This window comes from Anolis carolinensis, chromosome 2, assembly GCF_035594765.1.
Source record: "Anolis carolinensis isolate JA03-04 chromosome 2, rAnoCar3.1.pri, whole genome shotgun sequence".
Taxonomy (NCBI): domain Eukaryota; kingdom Metazoa; phylum Chordata; class Lepidosauria; order Squamata; family Dactyloidae; genus Anolis; species Anolis carolinensis.
The window spans coordinates 218,888,521-218,905,131 of record NC_085842.1 but is presented as its reverse complement, the minus strand read 5'-3'; the positions used below and the strand labels follow the sequence as shown (position 1 = coordinate 218,905,131).

At 39.6% G+C, this 16,611-nt stretch overlaps 1 long non-coding RNA gene across 1 annotated transcript; it reads right to left on the bottom strand.

Annotated features, from left to right (window-relative positions):
* Positions 1–1,529: 1,529 nt before the first annotated feature.
* LOC134296544 (uncharacterized) lies at positions 1,530–10,168 on the bottom strand. Its single transcript, XR_010003334.1, has 2 exons — positions 9,357–10,168; positions 1,530–1,817 (listed from the first exon to the last, which is right to left on the bottom strand). It is a non-coding gene; the product is annotated as an uncharacterized LOC134296544 (long non-coding RNA).
* Positions 10,169–16,611: the final 6,443 nt, after the last annotated feature.

Sequence of the window (16,611 nt, the reverse complement as noted above, 5' to 3'; positions counted from 1 at the left end):
CAACGTTTCCCCATCACACGTGAGAAAGTGTTGCTGCACAGCTTGTCCCCTGTTGTTCCAAATGGAACATGAGAAGACTCCCATGTTGGCAGTGCAGCATCCTACCATGTTGCCGCCCCAGTTGAGCAACGGAGCTGTGCCAGAAGTGAGGCTACGTCGTGTGATGGGCGGTGTGAGGCTCCGTCACTCAACTGGAGCGGCAGCATTCTAGGACGCTAAAATTTGTCATGTGATGAGGTTGTAAGAATGTGTATACTTTCTGAAATATACTTCTTTGTGAAAAATCTACCTAACAAATACATTGCCATAACCCCTTGCCTTTCCAGGATGGAGTGAAATAGTCATGTAAATAAATAAGCATTACTATCTTATCTTGTCTTGTCTTGTCTTATCTTATCTCTTATATTATCTTTTTATCTATCTATCTATCTAGCTATCAAAGTCGAAGTATGTATGTATGCACATATCTACATACCACAATGACTGCTACTAGGGGGGAGCCCCCGGTGGCGCAGTGGATTAAACCCTTGTGCTGGCAGGACTGATGACTTGAAGGTTGGGTTGCTGACCTGAAGGCTGCCGGTTCGAATCCAACCCAGGGAGAGCGCAGATGAGCTCCCTCTGTCAGCTCCATCTTTCCATGAGGGGACATGAGAGAAGCCTCCCACAAAGATGGGAAAAACGTCAAAAGAAATTCTGGGTGTCGCCTGGGCAACTTCCTTGTAAATGGCCAATTCTCTCACACCAGAAGCGACTTGCAGTTTCTCAAGTTACTACTGACATGAAAAAAAACTCCTGCTAGGTGAAGTGGCCCTCTGTGATGTCACTGGATTGTCTGTTGCTAGGTGAAGTGACCCTCTGGGATGACCCTGGGAAAGAAAGGTAACGTATTATAGGGGAAGGGAGGAAGGGAGGAGAGAAAAAGAAAAAGGAAGGAAAGAAGGGAAAGGAGAATGAAAGAGGGAGGAAGGGAAGAAAAAGGAGGGTACATACAGTAGTCGTAAATACATCTTACATAGATGATGATGATGATTATGATGATTATGATGATAATCTTTATTTATATACTGCCCTATCTCCCCTAGAGGACTCAGCGGGTTCCATAAATACATAAGTATCTTACCATTTTTTCCACATATAGGTGAAGACCTTCCTATTTTGACAGGCCTTTGAAGACTTACTGTCCAAGGCTCATCTCCCTTAAACAATGCACTGGATTTTTTTCTTTGTTATTATTTCTGTGGTGTTTTGTGTTCAACAAACTAACTAGTATTCATTTTGGTAGGTTAATAATTTTCTAACATTTTTGATTTTGCAAACATTAACCGTCGTAAGACACTCTACTGCCAGGATTAAATGCACAACATTTGAGTTTGAAACAACCTTTTTTTAAAAAAACCTGTTACACATAATCCTTTATTAAGACCATTTATGTGCTGCTTTCAGCAGACTACTACAATAAGCTACTGTTTCCTAAGAACCAACAACAACCCTGCGACTTTTTAAATAAAGAGACAACAGACTGAATATATCCATAATGTATAACTTTTTATTATTTACAGGAGAAATACATAAAAGAAGGGGAAAACATGGACAACAAACATGCAATGTGGATATGACATGCACCTTTAGACACTAACAATACAGTAACAGTACTACATAATAGAAATACATATTAAAACAATAATAAACAATGTGGTGCATCTGGCAACAGTATCCCACCTGCTCTATTATCTGGATGATTGAGTCCTTTGCCAACTCCAGGCACTAGCTGAGAGTCTAAATCATGCCCGCAAACTACTTGAGAACTTTTGTGACTGCAAAACAAAAGGGAAAAAAAAAGAATTTCTAGCTGTTTTCCCCATACACACCCTGCAACTCTATTAATGGGTGCTGACATAGTGTAATTTGCCGTTATCATGCTAGTCACCATGCTCTTAAGTCCTTCTGTAGTCTCTGGAGGTCAGAGAGAGTTGGCACTTTGCTGTATGGAGTTCTGGGAGAGCAGCCACAAATTATTACACAAGTACAGTAATACCCCGTTGCCAATAACACCAATATCTTGGCATTGTTCACTGTGCAAATGAATATAGTGTATTCTCTGATTGTAGTGCCTATCCGGAATTTTTCTTTGCTCCTCATCCATGATAGGATCATCCTCTACATCAGTACATATATAGCGGATAGGCAAAGCAGAGCCTTGTGGTGAAAAAACCTTGGGTATTAGGGGTGGGAGCCACTGTTCCAGACAGGCCAGTGCTATCATTACTGACTATGTGGGAAAATATGGTTTCTGTTAGTTATGTTTTGCTTTTCTTGTGCTACTCTTTCAGAACGTCCTGTGAAGGAGTAGTGAACACTACGGCATCACTGTAGTACTGTACATACTTACAAGAAAACAGATGACCATGTTTTCCTGTGAAGGTTGCTCCATTAAATATAGGGCAACCAATGCCAGAGAGAATGTTCATCTGAGAAGATAAAACATACTTTAGCTACATTTAGGAGCGCTAGGGGGTCCCGCAGCCTCCTTCTGTGAACAATGCCTCCTGCATATTATACTAAATTAAAAACACTTCCAAAGATCCTGTGCATTGTCCTTCCCTTGCTGACAAAAAAACTGAGTGTTCCCTTACACATTGGCCAGTTTTGCAAAGTTGCCACAGCTAAAGTTGGCTTGGTTCATGCATGTGGTGGCTCTGGTTGGTGGTAACAGAGAAATCACTGGAGTGATTCTATGGATTGTAGGAGTAAGATGTGTGATTTGTGGTGCAATGAGTTGTTGAATTGGGTGCAATGGTGTTGTAAAATGGATTTTCATTTTTATGGGTTTGATCTCTGAAGGAGAATAGCACTATGTGAGTGTAGTATGATTATGCCTAAAGCAGATGAATGCATGGGCAAAGTATTAAATAGGTAGTGTTTCAAAAGCAAACATTTAGGCTCACAAGAATGATAATGCTGCCTGCACGGGCCTGTAGGCCCCTGTTCTTCATGCTTCCTGCAGCTATAAATACATAAATACACATTTTGGAATATTCTTTGTGATTACTCTTGTATTTGGTTCCAAAACTGTTTTGCTTTTGTAGAAGTCTACCATCTGAGCAGTGATTTTCTTCATCTCTTATTGGGCTGGTCTTATCTCTTTAACAAGGTGGCTTGGAATTCCAGATTTAGTTGTTTAGTCCATTATTTCCAAACGTATCTCCTCTCTAGTTTAGTTGTATCTAGTTGTTTTGTTTCTTCTCAGTCTGTGAAACTGCTTTCATCCGCCATATTTGCCTGATCCCACTGGTGTTTTATTTTGTTGTTTTTGTTTTTGGCATCTTTGCCTTTTTTTCTTTGCCAATTATATCTCATTCTGCTCCAAATTATCATTCTAAAACTTGGTAATTAATCAGGGAGAAGAGTATAGAAGTAGAGTTATGCTGCCATCTCCCAGAATGGCAAGCCATGACCCAATCCTTCTGAATGTGTGCTTATCTGTTTGAAAAAGGCATCATCCAACTCCTCAGTCTCAAGTGAAAGTCTATAATAGATCCCCCACAATGACATCCCTTTTGTTTCTTTCCCTCTTATTTTTTTCCAGAAACTATACTCTCAACATGGCTTCCAGAGTTTATAATGAATTTCATCACATCACTATAGAATTGTTCTCCTCCTCCTTTCCTGTTTCATATATATTTCAGAAATATGTTATAATCCTCTATTGCTACATTTCAATCATTCCAATTGTCCCAGTTTCAGTGATACCAATTATATCATATTTACTTTGTTATATGAAGAGTTCTGGTTCGTTTTATTTATTTCCCATGCCTTGTGCATTAGTGTAGAGACCCCAAAGACCACAGGCCATTCCCTCCTAGTGTCGCACCTCAGGCTCGTTTCACCTTGCTTAATACACCAGGCTGCACACAGGTTGAAGTCTTTTGTAGTTTATGAGGAAATAGAAAATAAACAGTTCTTAAAAAGCAAAAGCAAAGTTCCAAAAGATTGTTGAAAACAAGGCTTCAAAGAATAATTCAAGAAATCATAAGGAATAAACAAGGTTACATGTCTTCCTCCTTAGACAACTCAGGCTAACGCTCTCCTGATCAGATTTGTGAGACTCTTAGCAAATACATTCCTACCAACCTCAGCAACTCATTCCTTGCCAGAAGCCCAACTGAACTGAATGTCCGACCATGATTCAGGAAGTCAAATTATTCCTGGTGGCAGCCAGTTATTCACTTTTCTTATCTTTCTCTTTTTTCCTGGGTTGTGTACTCGAACTGGGAGGAGAGATGAAATGGTGACCTGACCTTCAGCTTCCTACTCATAGCTTTGTCATCTCCTGAAGGCTATGTCTTGCAGTGCTATTGTTCTCATATGGATACAAATGAAGGGGCGATGGTCTTTGAGTTTGACAAGCTTTATCAGTCTCTCTGTTACCTCTCAAATTTTTGTTTCTTTATGACTGACTTAAATATGATCAAGTGTATATGGATAAAAATATGTTCACAGCATTTCTCAGGTCTATTCAGTCAACATAAGGGAAATAAGAATTTCTTTCGCTAACTGCCCTAAAATGAAAAAAAAATTGAATCAAGGGCATAATCCAGGACAATGCAGGCTACACCAGCTGCCTATGAGATGCTCTAGGACACGTTTTAAGAGAAACTGCTGGAGTGAACACACATGCCAAACACATGCTATTTCCGGAAATTTAAAAAAACTTTTTTGTCATTCCAATTTCGGCAGGGACTTCAGTAAGAGGATACATTAGTCAACCTTTCTGCTAACTAACATGTTTATCAGATTATTACATGTTATATATTTAGACATTATATAAAGTTAAGATGTACAGAGCAAGAGGCAAGAAACACGATATAGATACATATAGTTGAATTGTGCCTTGACATTTGTTATTCCAAAAGACCATCGAAATGTCAGTTTTTTCAATAATGTACCATTTTTTTCTTCAGAATATTTATGTATTTGCTTATTTTATTATATTTATATGTTGGATTAGGAAGCAAGGCATCTTAAAGCTAAAAACAATACAATTCCAAAAGAAAATAAAAAGAATCATATTAAAATAATTTTATAAAAACATGAAAAAGCATAGAAAAGTTTAAAAAATACTCTCTCCACCCATAAGAAGTCTCCTGTAAACAATTTATGCTTAAACAGTAAAAGTCTTTCCCTGACTGAATAATTCATATCTCACAACCTCTGAGGATGCCTGCCATAGATGTGGATGAAATGTCAGGAGATAATGCTTCTGGAACATGGCCATACAATCTGGAAAACTCACAACAACCCAATAATTCTTAGGTTTGTCTAAAAGTTCTTATGAATTGTTGGGGGTCAAGTAACGGCAGTCTTATCAGACCGGGTTTTTTGGGAGGGGAGCAAATGTAATGAAGTCAACAATGCTCCATCTTTCTCATCAATGTGTGTGTGTGTGTCTGTGTGTTGGCAGAAGGACAAAATTAGGCAGTCGAAGAGCAAAGCATGGAGAATGCAGGGCATAGAGAAAAGTTTGGGCATAAAATACATTTTTAACTACAGCTCACAGCTTGTGAAATTATGGTAAAGATCAAAAACTGGACAAGATATGACACCACTGCAGTTATGACAGAGTTTTTTTTCTACCTTCAGGAATCTGGCTCGTTTTGCATGGTGCAGAATGGGTTTTTTTCATGTCAGAAGCAAATTGAGAATATACTTCAAGTCGCTTCTGGTGTGAGAGAATCGGCTGTCTACAAAGACATTGCCCAGTGGATGCCCAGATATGTTATCACCCAGATGTGTTACTATTCTGTGGGATGCTTCTCTCATGTCCCCACAAGGGAAGCTGGTGCTGACACATGGGAGCTCACCCCGTCTCATGGATTCGAACTGCTGACCAGGTCAGCAATTCAGCCAGCACAATGGTTTAATCCATTGTGCCACTGCAACTTGGACTAGATAACCCATAAGCTGACCCTACAATTCTACAATTTTATGATTTGTAACTCAACATCTATTTTACATCAAGTTGTACCAATGTAGTATTTGTATATGGTTATAGAGAAGTAAAAAAAACTGTTGAAAAAAGATAAAATTTAAACAATTGAAATGAAAAGTATAAAAATGAATTGAATGTTTTGTTGAAAAAGGTCAGACGTTTTTACACAAAATCGTAAAAGGTGGAGAAAAATGCAATAGCTAAATTGCTTGCACAGATATGGCTAGGGATCCCTTACTGAGAAAAGCGTGCAAAACCAGTTACTGTACTTCTGACACATTCATAAATCTAGTCAACTACTTGCCTTAGTCTGTGGATTTCTAAATACACACACATACACATTTATATTTCCTTTTTTATTTCGCTTCTAGATTTTCATTCCTTGGGGGAAAGCAGCCAGTCTTCAGCAGAGTATAAATCAATATTTTTATGAAGAAAATTCTCTAAGAAATTGCACACTCCCACACCCCAGTAACACTTGTGAAAACATCTTGAACTAGTCCATCCAGAACTATTATTTATGAACTGGCACCATCTGGGCATTTGTTGTCACAGCCTTCTACAAGAAAAAGTGAAATATTTTACAGAACCATTCATCATATTCATAACTGCATAACCAGCATCAAAATGAGGTCTCGTCTCTGCCCCCATTCCCCATTCTACCCTGCGTTTAAGTAATGCCACACAGAAGGTACTAGATGGGTTTACTTTGTTATTGATTTACTTTGTTATTGTGCCCAAGACAGGGAGAGATACCTTTGGGACTTTCTGCCTCATGTTGCAAAAGTAACTTCTCTTCAGCCCATTGATTTTTTCTTTTGCGATGGACATAACAAAAAAAGCCCTTTTATTGTTTTACACTACTCTAGCAAGCCTGAGCTCATTCTGCACTTCGGCTTTTCTAACTTTCTCCCTATTCATGCTCACTTTTTGTTTGAATACCTCCTTGGCAGTTTCTTCCTTTTTCATTTCTTAGCTCAATTGAAAATTCCTTAGACAGCGGTTATTTCTTTTCTTATTCAGGAAGGATATTAATGGGTATGTTCAGTTTTGAGAAAAAAAATGAGAGGATGTTGGATATTGCAAAGGGGCATAGACACACAGGTACTCCTATGATCCCTCTGAAGGCAGGAGCACCCTTAGTGTTGAGGGAAAGATTAGGAAAGACTCCAAAAGTTGTGAACAAAGAGGGGTGTTTAATCATATGATATGGGACTGTGATCGAGTGCAAGAATACTGGAGAATGATTGAAGGAGAAATCAATAGAATGCTAAATCTACAAATAGTATTAGTTAATAGAAATGTACTACATGCAAGGATAACAGAAGTGAAGAATATACAAAAAGAAAAATGGTTGACAAATTAATAGCATGTGCACAAATTGTTTTAGTGAGGGGTTGGAAAGATAAAACAAAATGGACTCTGACGAATTGGTATAAGTATATAGTTGATATGTTAAATGTGGAAATCACAAATTGCAAATGGAATAATATAGATAAAATTGAAAAGATTGCAATAATTAAGTGGATGTGGGAACCAATTAAAAACTATTTAGAAAACATACTAAGATGTGGAGTGGAAAAATTAAGATTGAGATTGATATTTCAAATGTAACTTCTTGTTGCACCCCAAGGCAGCATGAGCACTCGAAAACCAGACAAAAGCCAATATAACACACTATATCTTTATTAAAGCAATCGTATATCCAAAGGAAGTTAGGTATAGAGTCGGAGTAAGAAATAGTTATTTTTAGAAAGTCAATGGTGGTTCCAAATGGGTAACGGAAAAGGTCCGATATTATAATCCACAATGAAAACTCGATAGCTCTCCAAAGAAATCAAAGTGTCCATGAGTTGAAACAGAGAAACAAGGCTGGCAGAAACAGAGTTCAATCCACTGGAAATACTTCGTAGCAATCAAGGCAGCAAGGTTGTCAAGGCTGAGGCAAACTTGAATCAGGAACAAGGAAACAACTGAAGTAAAGTCAAGGTCTACTTGAGAGTCACAGCACGGCACGGCCTGACTGGAACTGGAAAACTTGGCTTGGAAACAAACAAGAGCTGGAGACGGAGAAAACCTCTCTCCAAGAAGAGCAACATTGACACCGCAAGAAAATCTACTGAGCGAAACACTTTTAACAGATTCCGGACTGTTCACAATTTAGGGAGTATAAACTCCCAAAATTTTCTCATGGGAACACTAACCATTATCCCATCTATTTGCCGATGGACCCCTTGTTTTGCACTTCTATCTCTGGTTACAAAATCTCTACGATTAAAAACCCCGTTCCCAGGCGTCTAAGCAACATCTGGCTCTATCTGCAAGGGAGAATAGAAGAATTTTCCCCAATTAGCAAGTCTCCAGAGCCAATATCTTTGGGCACCTGCAGCTGCAAAGGCCCCTCAGTGGAGGGTGAAATGTCAGTATAATCCTCAGCATTATCTGTGTCAAAATGCAAGTCCTGAAACACTGCAGGCCCTGGTGTCATGGCTGGCTGGGATCTAACACTTCTGTAGTTTGTTGTATAAATTGTATGTACAAGGAGGGGAGGGTGGGAGGGGGATAAAATGACAAAACAACAATAAAAACAATTTTTTTAAAAAAGGAAAGACTCCAAAAGTTGAATCTTTAAACTGCAGAAGCTATTTATTACGTGGCCATAGCAATAATGACAAAATGCATACAGGAATGCAATCAAAGGTTTTGTCACAACCTGAAAAGGGTTGCAAGGCTTTTTATCTCTATTAAGAAAGTAGAAAACATTTTCTTATTGGTTCTCAAAGATCAATCATTTCTTTGGGTTAACAATTGATTACGTCATCAGCATCTTTACTTTCATGCAATTTCATTGGTTTTCCGTTTCTAACACGCAAAGAGCAATGCATGATTCATGAACAATGGTCCTTTCATGTTTTCTGATCATGTACACTGCACCTGCTTATCTACTTCTGTTGCAAGAATGAGTCCAAAATGGCTGGGAAACTTAGGGAGTGTTAGCTAACCAGTTTTGTCCTGATGTATTGTTATCCTTGAAAAGTAACTTCCTGTCTGCAGCAACTCTTTTTCAAACATCAGCGTTTTCTCTTAAACATAGACCTCACTCAAATATAGGCCTCACAAAAGCCTTTTACAAATTAGGTCAAATAGCAGTAATTCAGAATCATTGGAAGTATCTCTGAAAATTTTCTTTTTAAACCCACATCTCTCTCATTTGTAGATGTTAAATTGAAGCTCTTACGTGTGCCTGAGAACCCAAAGTCACCCTGCAGGGTAATGACGCACCACTCAGAATTGTAGAAGAAATAACACAGGAACTTTACTAATTTTGAGAGGTAAACAGAGCAAACAGAGCAATGGTACTTACAATAGTCCCTCTGACTACTTACAGAGATCAGTAGTCATAAAGTCCTTTTAAAGTCCATAAATCTGCATCATTGCCTCAGAAATATCAACGCCCCAGAGAGCAGGCAGCCATCTTGTCTCCAGGCTGTATCTCAGTCAGCTTACACACTCTCTCTCTCTGAGGTAAACCTGCTCAAACCGGTTCTCCAGCAGCATGACAGAAAAAGTATCCAATCAAATTCCCAGCTCTTTGCAGGTTCAGCCAATTGGCTTCTTACTTGTAGTTACTCAGTAAACACATACATTGCAGTGTCATTATAAACCATAACAGAAGGGACATGACAATCAGGTTTAAATATTTGAAAGGATGTCACATTGATAAGGGGGCAAGCTAAATTAACACAAGTTTAGATTAAAGAAAAGATAATAGCACTGGCAGTCCCCAAGTTAGGTTCTGTAGGTTTCTTCTTAAATTGAATTTGTATATAAGTCCTAGCAGAAACATTTTTAAGTGTAACTGTGAGCAGCAGATTAAACTGCTGAGCTGCTGAACTTGCTGACCGAAAGGTCGGTGGTTCGAATCTAGAGAGCGAGGTGATCTCCCACTGTTAGCCCCAGCTTCTGCGAACCTAGCAGTTCAAAAACGTGCAAATATGAGTAGATCAATAGGTACCACTCTGGCGGGAAGGTAACAGCGCTCCATGCAGTCATGCCAGCCACATGACCTTGGGGGTGTCTACAGACAACGCTGGCTCTTCGGCTTAGAAATGGAGATGAGCATTAACCCGCAGAGTCAGACATGACTAGACTTTATGTCAGGGGAAAACTTATATATATATATATATATATATATATATATATATATATATATACACACACACACACACACACACACACACATATACATTAGCTATAGATAGCATAAGGAAGGGTTAACACCCCGTGGTGTTTTGCTGTCTGTGCCCCTGTTCAGAAGATTTCACCCCACTTTCTGTCCTTGTGAGAATTGGATTTTGAAAAACTGGCTTGTTGTGGAAACAAGGATTGGTGCTACTGCTTCACTGGAGACACCTTTTCCCCATGATAACTCTTTCAGGAGTGAATTTCCCTTCTGGGGGGTACATTTCTCTCCCTTCCTGTTGCCTCACCTCCGTTCTTGACCATGAGTCATTCGTAAGTTGAATGTTTGTAATTCGGGGACTGCCTAAACTTGGCATTCATGGAGCACTTTTAAATGTTTAAGTTGCTTCCACATTCATATAATTGTTCTGTAAAATGGGATGACAAAATATTGTATACAAAAATACTATTTTTGCAGCAGATAAACAGTTTGCTGTCTTCGGAGCTGCCACCACCCCTTTATGATGATAGAAAAGGCAAATTGCCTCTCCAGGAAGCCCCCAAGAACATCTTTTAAAGAAGTTGCAGACATGGCCTTTCACCCTTACCAATCATACCTTTCAAAAATCCCGATTTTTAAACTTTAAAGGGGGCTTCCAGCCATTTCTGAGGTATTTTGTTTCTGGTTTCTAGCATTCTGTGTGGCCCATGTATTGTAGTATATTATAATTCTGAGGAATCTGCTTGCAAGCCTGAAAAGATGAATCAGGAAGTGTGACATATGCTTTCTCCTTGGTGTGTATATTCAGGATGTCACTAACAACTTGGTAAAGTTCATTAGGAACACAGACCAGTACCTGTTTTGCCTCATTCATGCAGTCACCAATGACACTGCTAGGTGCACCCCATGCCTACACAGGCTGAAAGAAATGTATTTACTGTGAATCTAGTGTGATCAGTCTACACAAAATATGTCAGTTTCTGCTACAAAAGCACTACTTTCAGTCATTAATCTGGCACAAGAACCACAGTTTACTCCAGAGCTTCTGAAGTATCCATCTTGTGACATAATGAAAAATCAAAATGTGTAGTCCATGTGCTGCCTTGCCAGAGAAAAAAGGTATGTGCCATACTGGTGAACAATAAAGAACAAGCAGGTTATTCTCCTTAAACCCAGGATAACATATGTACAATGTGATCAGTTCCACCAACTCACATAATGTCCTTTCATGAGAGATCCATAATAATAATGATAATCATAATACTTTATTTTTAACCCGCTTCCACCTCCCCGAGGGGACTCGGAGCGGTTCACATGGGGACCAAGCCCAATCAACAGATAAAACAATACAATGGCAGTATATATAATTAAAACAATAACAGTTAAAGTGACATTCATAAAATACATCTGTGAGCATCAGGACTAAACGGTGGGATTATTAAGAAATTACAGGGAAGGCAGGCATGTGCAAACATGCAAGGCAACGAGATTCATTCCTTCAGCAGTCCATGAAGCAAGAGCACACTTCAAACTCTGCCTCTCTTCCCGCTTCTCTCTTCAAAAGCCACTCTGCATCTGCTTAGCTCAAGCATGAACAAAAATACAACAGTATCAAAAACTCCCAGGTTTAACCAGCTCTCAGGGGTACTTTGATTGTACTTGTCCTGTATGGCAAGGGATTGGACTAGATGGCTCATGTGGTCTCCAACTCTTTTAGTCTATGATTCTCAATGATTCAAATATGAACAGCTGGAATGGGCTGGGACTGGAGTTGACCCAGTGTCTATACATCAAAAAGACCCAATGTTGTTCCAACCTAGCAGAGATTTTCTGGTGAAATCATTTCCGGTGATTGCATTGCTGAGTGTCCCCTGGTGGTGCAGCAGATTAAACCACTCAGCTGCTGAACTTGCTAACTGAAAGGTTGGCGGTTTGAATCCGGGGAGTGGAGTGAGTTCCCACTGTTAGCCCCAGCTTCTGCCTACCTAGCAGTTCGAAAACAAGCAAATGTGAGTAGTTTTACCCCTGACATTAAGTCTAGTCGTATCTGACTCTGGGGGTTGGTGCTCATCTCCATTTCTAAGTCAAAGAGCCGGTGTTGTCCGTAGACACCTCCAAGGTCATGTGGTCGGCATGACTGCATGGAGCACCATCACCTTCCTGCCTGAATGGTACTTATTGATCTACTCACATTTTCATGTTTTCGAACTGCTAGGTTGGCAAAAGCTGGGGCTAACAGTGAGAGCTCACCCCACTCCCTGGATTCGAACCAACGACCTTTCAGACTGCAAGTTCAACAGCTCATTGGTTTAATCTGCTGCACCACCAGGTGCAGCATAGACTCATATAATCCGGTTCAAAGCCGATAATGTGGATTATCTGTGTGGATATCTGAATTATATGGCAGTGTAGATCTAGCCTGAGTCTCCCTATATGTCATTATTTCTGCTCTACCTACCAGTTCTCTCTATGATGACCCTGATAATCTGAGGGATGTTTTTTCATCTCTCCCTCTTCTGATAGCTCTCTTCCAGCTCTTCTATAATGAGGCTAGATTACATCAGCACCCTAAGAAACCTTCCTATGTTAGAATGGAGTTCCTATAATATAACCTACATTATTTCTCTGAGCCATTCGTAGTTTTGCTCCTTATTCAAGGTTGTTAATTGCTTTCTATATATATCATCTCTTACATATGTTCATCCTATCTGAAGATTTCTTGGCTAAATTTAGAGAATTGCCATTGCTCTCCTCTAAGGGCTCTTCTACACAGCCATATAGCCCAGAATATCTAGGAAGACAATCCACAATATCTGTTTTAAACTGGAATATCTGAGTCCACACTGCAATGTAATCCAGTTCAATGTGGATCTTATACAGCTGTGGGGAAGGGCCCTCAAACTATAATATAATAACTTTATATCCCACCCTGTAGCGGAAACCAGACTTCCCCTCTTCTCGGCTTGTGTGTCTGTGCGGACGCAGTGGAAGTAGGAGACAGACAACTGGAGGTTTTTTCCAAAGAAAGCAGTTTACTAAAAGTTTCCTGCAGCTGCAGAGGTTCATCCCACGCACAACTAGATGCTGAAAAGGGAGAACCCCGCAGACAGGGTCGAGTGTCTATTTATACAATTCAGTGGGTTCAGTTTACGACCGCCCACATATCAAACCATTGGTGCATATTTGTGGTGCAGTATTACATTTCATTACTTTCGTTTCTCTCAAAACACATGATTTCAGGGAAACCATGTGATAACCCATCGGCTGTGTTCCTGGCCTGCTCGTACCTCCTTATATGGCCATTTCCTCCTACCCCTTCATTCCTGCCTTATTCCCCCATTTTTTTTTTTTTTTTTTTGCGAAGCGTGTATACAAAAGCTGAAGCAAACTAAATGAGCAGACTTATGGGTCCCTCCAATCCCTTCTAGCTTGCAGCCAAGCTATCTTTTCAGTGGAAAATGAGCGCAGAATAGCATTTGTACATAGTTTCATCACCAGAGGTAAACAACACATGAGGATTAAAAATATTAATCAGGTTTTAGAAAGGACATAGTCCACAGTAGAATTCTGATCTAGCCCAGTCATTTGGCTTCTTCCGATGATGGATTTGTTGCTATGGCCAGAGGTGGCCATTCACATACATGTCCAACTTTCAGGTCTTTTCAGTCTTTGGCATAAAGTCAAACTGGGGGTGTGTTTCCTCTTCCTTGATCAAAGGAATAATGTTCAGTTAATTTGAAGAAAGTCTCTTTGTCCAATCAAGTCTCTAGTCTCTAAGAATTGTCTCTGTGTAAAGAAAAGTCTGTAAAGAAAATCTCCATCTCTCACAGGGCTTTAGCTGTTATACCCAGTATGTGTGGCGTGGGGTAGACTTAAACCCCTACGGGTTTTTGATTCCAAAACAGGCCTTCCAGTAATAATGCCTTATGGATCTCCATTTTGGAAAACAGGCCTCTCAGTAACAATGCCTTATGGATCTCCAATTTAGGAACAGGAGTCCAAAAAGCTGAAAAAGAAAGCAGGAAGACAGTGAGAGAGAATGGGGGAGGGGGAACGGATTACCCATCTGTCGATCATCCTGTTCGGCATCACTTTTGTCTCAGCCAATCTTGTTGAAATCCCTTGTCTCTCCACGGGTGAGGCAGGTAGGCCACTATTCAGCTCCCAAACGACCCCTCCATGGCCTCTTGAGAAACGATTCCTCCATGGGCCTTCTTTCGCGATCTGCAGTAATCCTTTTTACTCTGGTCCTGCTGCAATGGTTAACTTATTTTATTCTTTGTCACATTGCCTCCGTGCTATATCCTCCTTTTGGCTTAAAAAAGCAAGGTTGTTAGATGGCATATGAAAAAAGTCCCTCATTTGTCTCTCAAATCCGTCAAAAATCCGAATTATTTGCAATGTCCCATTACAAAAGGTCCTATCCAGGAGAGTTGGGTCAAAATAGAAAATTGTATGTTGTTGAGTTGGTCAGCCCTTACAGCCTCCAGCCTGATGCCACACTCCATCACAGCCTTAGCACTCAGCAACACCTATAGGCCCTCCCAGGCCTCTCAATAAACATGTCTCATAGACTTCTGGGTTTATCCCATACAGGAGTTCAGGACCTGTAGCAAAAAACAATGAGAGGGAAAAGAAGGGGAGGGAAATACTCATCCTTCCAGGCTGTATGGCTCTTGAAGCACTCTCTCTAGTCGTTTCGCTCACATCCAAGGCAGGCCTCCTCAGAGGTTGTGCCTTTGACAACACACTCATCTGTCTTGAAATCCAACAAAATCTTTCTTCTCCGCATCTTTTTCTTTTCCTTTCCGCAAACGATTTAACAATCGTGTATCCACTTGCTGCAATGCAATCTTCCACTCCAGTCCTGCTGCAGTGTTAAACTTACTCAATTCCCCTTTTACACCGACTCGTTGAACAGCTCAAAATTTGTTAGTAACACACGTTGAAAAGCCTCCTGCCGCTTCTCAAATCTGGCAAAATCCAGGCTGGGGGCGATGGAAAAAAATGCCCCTATTTGCATGATCTAATGTCCCGTTTACAAAAGTCCTAGTCCTTCCTTTCCGTAACCTTTAGAAAGAGTTGGGCCAAAATCACAAAGTCCAGAATCCAAATCTCACAAAATTATTATGAAGCAACATGAGACGTAGCCAATTATATCATGTCTTTGGTTCTCAAAAGGATAACTTTTTATCACTTGGGCACTAGCTCCCTTTTTGAATAAAATGTCAATCAAAAATTTAAAAATCAATGTCAGTTCTTAATCCTTCTGTGTCAGGAATATGGGGTCAATTTTTTTTTCAAAAACAAATATATATATATATTTTTTTCTTGCACTGCCAACTTGTGACAGTTTTCCATACAAAGTCTCTACAACCAATAACTCCTCTCCTTGTATTCCAAAGTGCTGCAAAAAAAAAAAGAACCTCCAACATTTCCCTATAACCTGTAAGGGGTTTAAAGTCTGTAGCACCATGTTCTCTAAAAACACTGAAGCATTGTTCTTTCAAAACAAGGATTTTTTTTTTTTTCAAGCCTAAGACCATTTTTTTTTCCAAAAAAAATATCTACAGCTTCCGAATTGCTTCTGAACAAATCTACTAACATTGTTTATAACTCTTTATGCATTTTGAATTCAACACATACATCTCATTCACACAAGGTCCACAGGAATTCTGATTAGTGGTTAGTTGTTTAGATAAAGTCACACACTCTATCTCAGCTCATGAAACATTCTCACCCAGTTGTCCCAAAATAAGTCCAAAAGCAAGGATTTAAGATCCAGGTGAAAGACAGAACCCCAATATATATATATATATACACACATTTACATCATCATTTTCTTTCTTTCTTTTTTTCATATTAAATTCACATTACATTTTTACAGCGGCTTTCATTGACCTTGGCTGTCCACTGGAATTCCATTATCTTTCTCTGGGCATTTCGCCTGAGTTTTAACAAGAATAACAGGGAGTTTTTACCTTGAACTGTTGCCAAGATTTTCCCACTATCTTTTTGGCATGAGGCCCAGGTGCAAAGGAAAACTTTTTAAGAAAACAGCCTTTGTTCCTCAGAAATAACAAGGAAAAAAAAAAAAACTTTCTGAGCCTCAACACCACTTTAACTCCCTCCCTTTTTCTCGCCTCTCTGCAGCTTGTCAGCAAAAGCAAACTAACACAGACAGACCCTCTTCGGATCAGATTTTTTCAACCGTAATAAAACATTTCTAGATATTTGTGCTCAACATTTTTTGTGTAAATCTATAGACTCATTTTTCATTTTCACTTCAATATTACCACGAAACATGCAGAACTTGAAACTCATTATTCCCCACACATAACAAAGAAATCAAACAGTTTTTTTTTTTTTTCCTTTCCCCGGGAGTTGCGACTCCTCATGAGTCCTGCACGACTTGGTCTTGGGGCACCCTCACAAG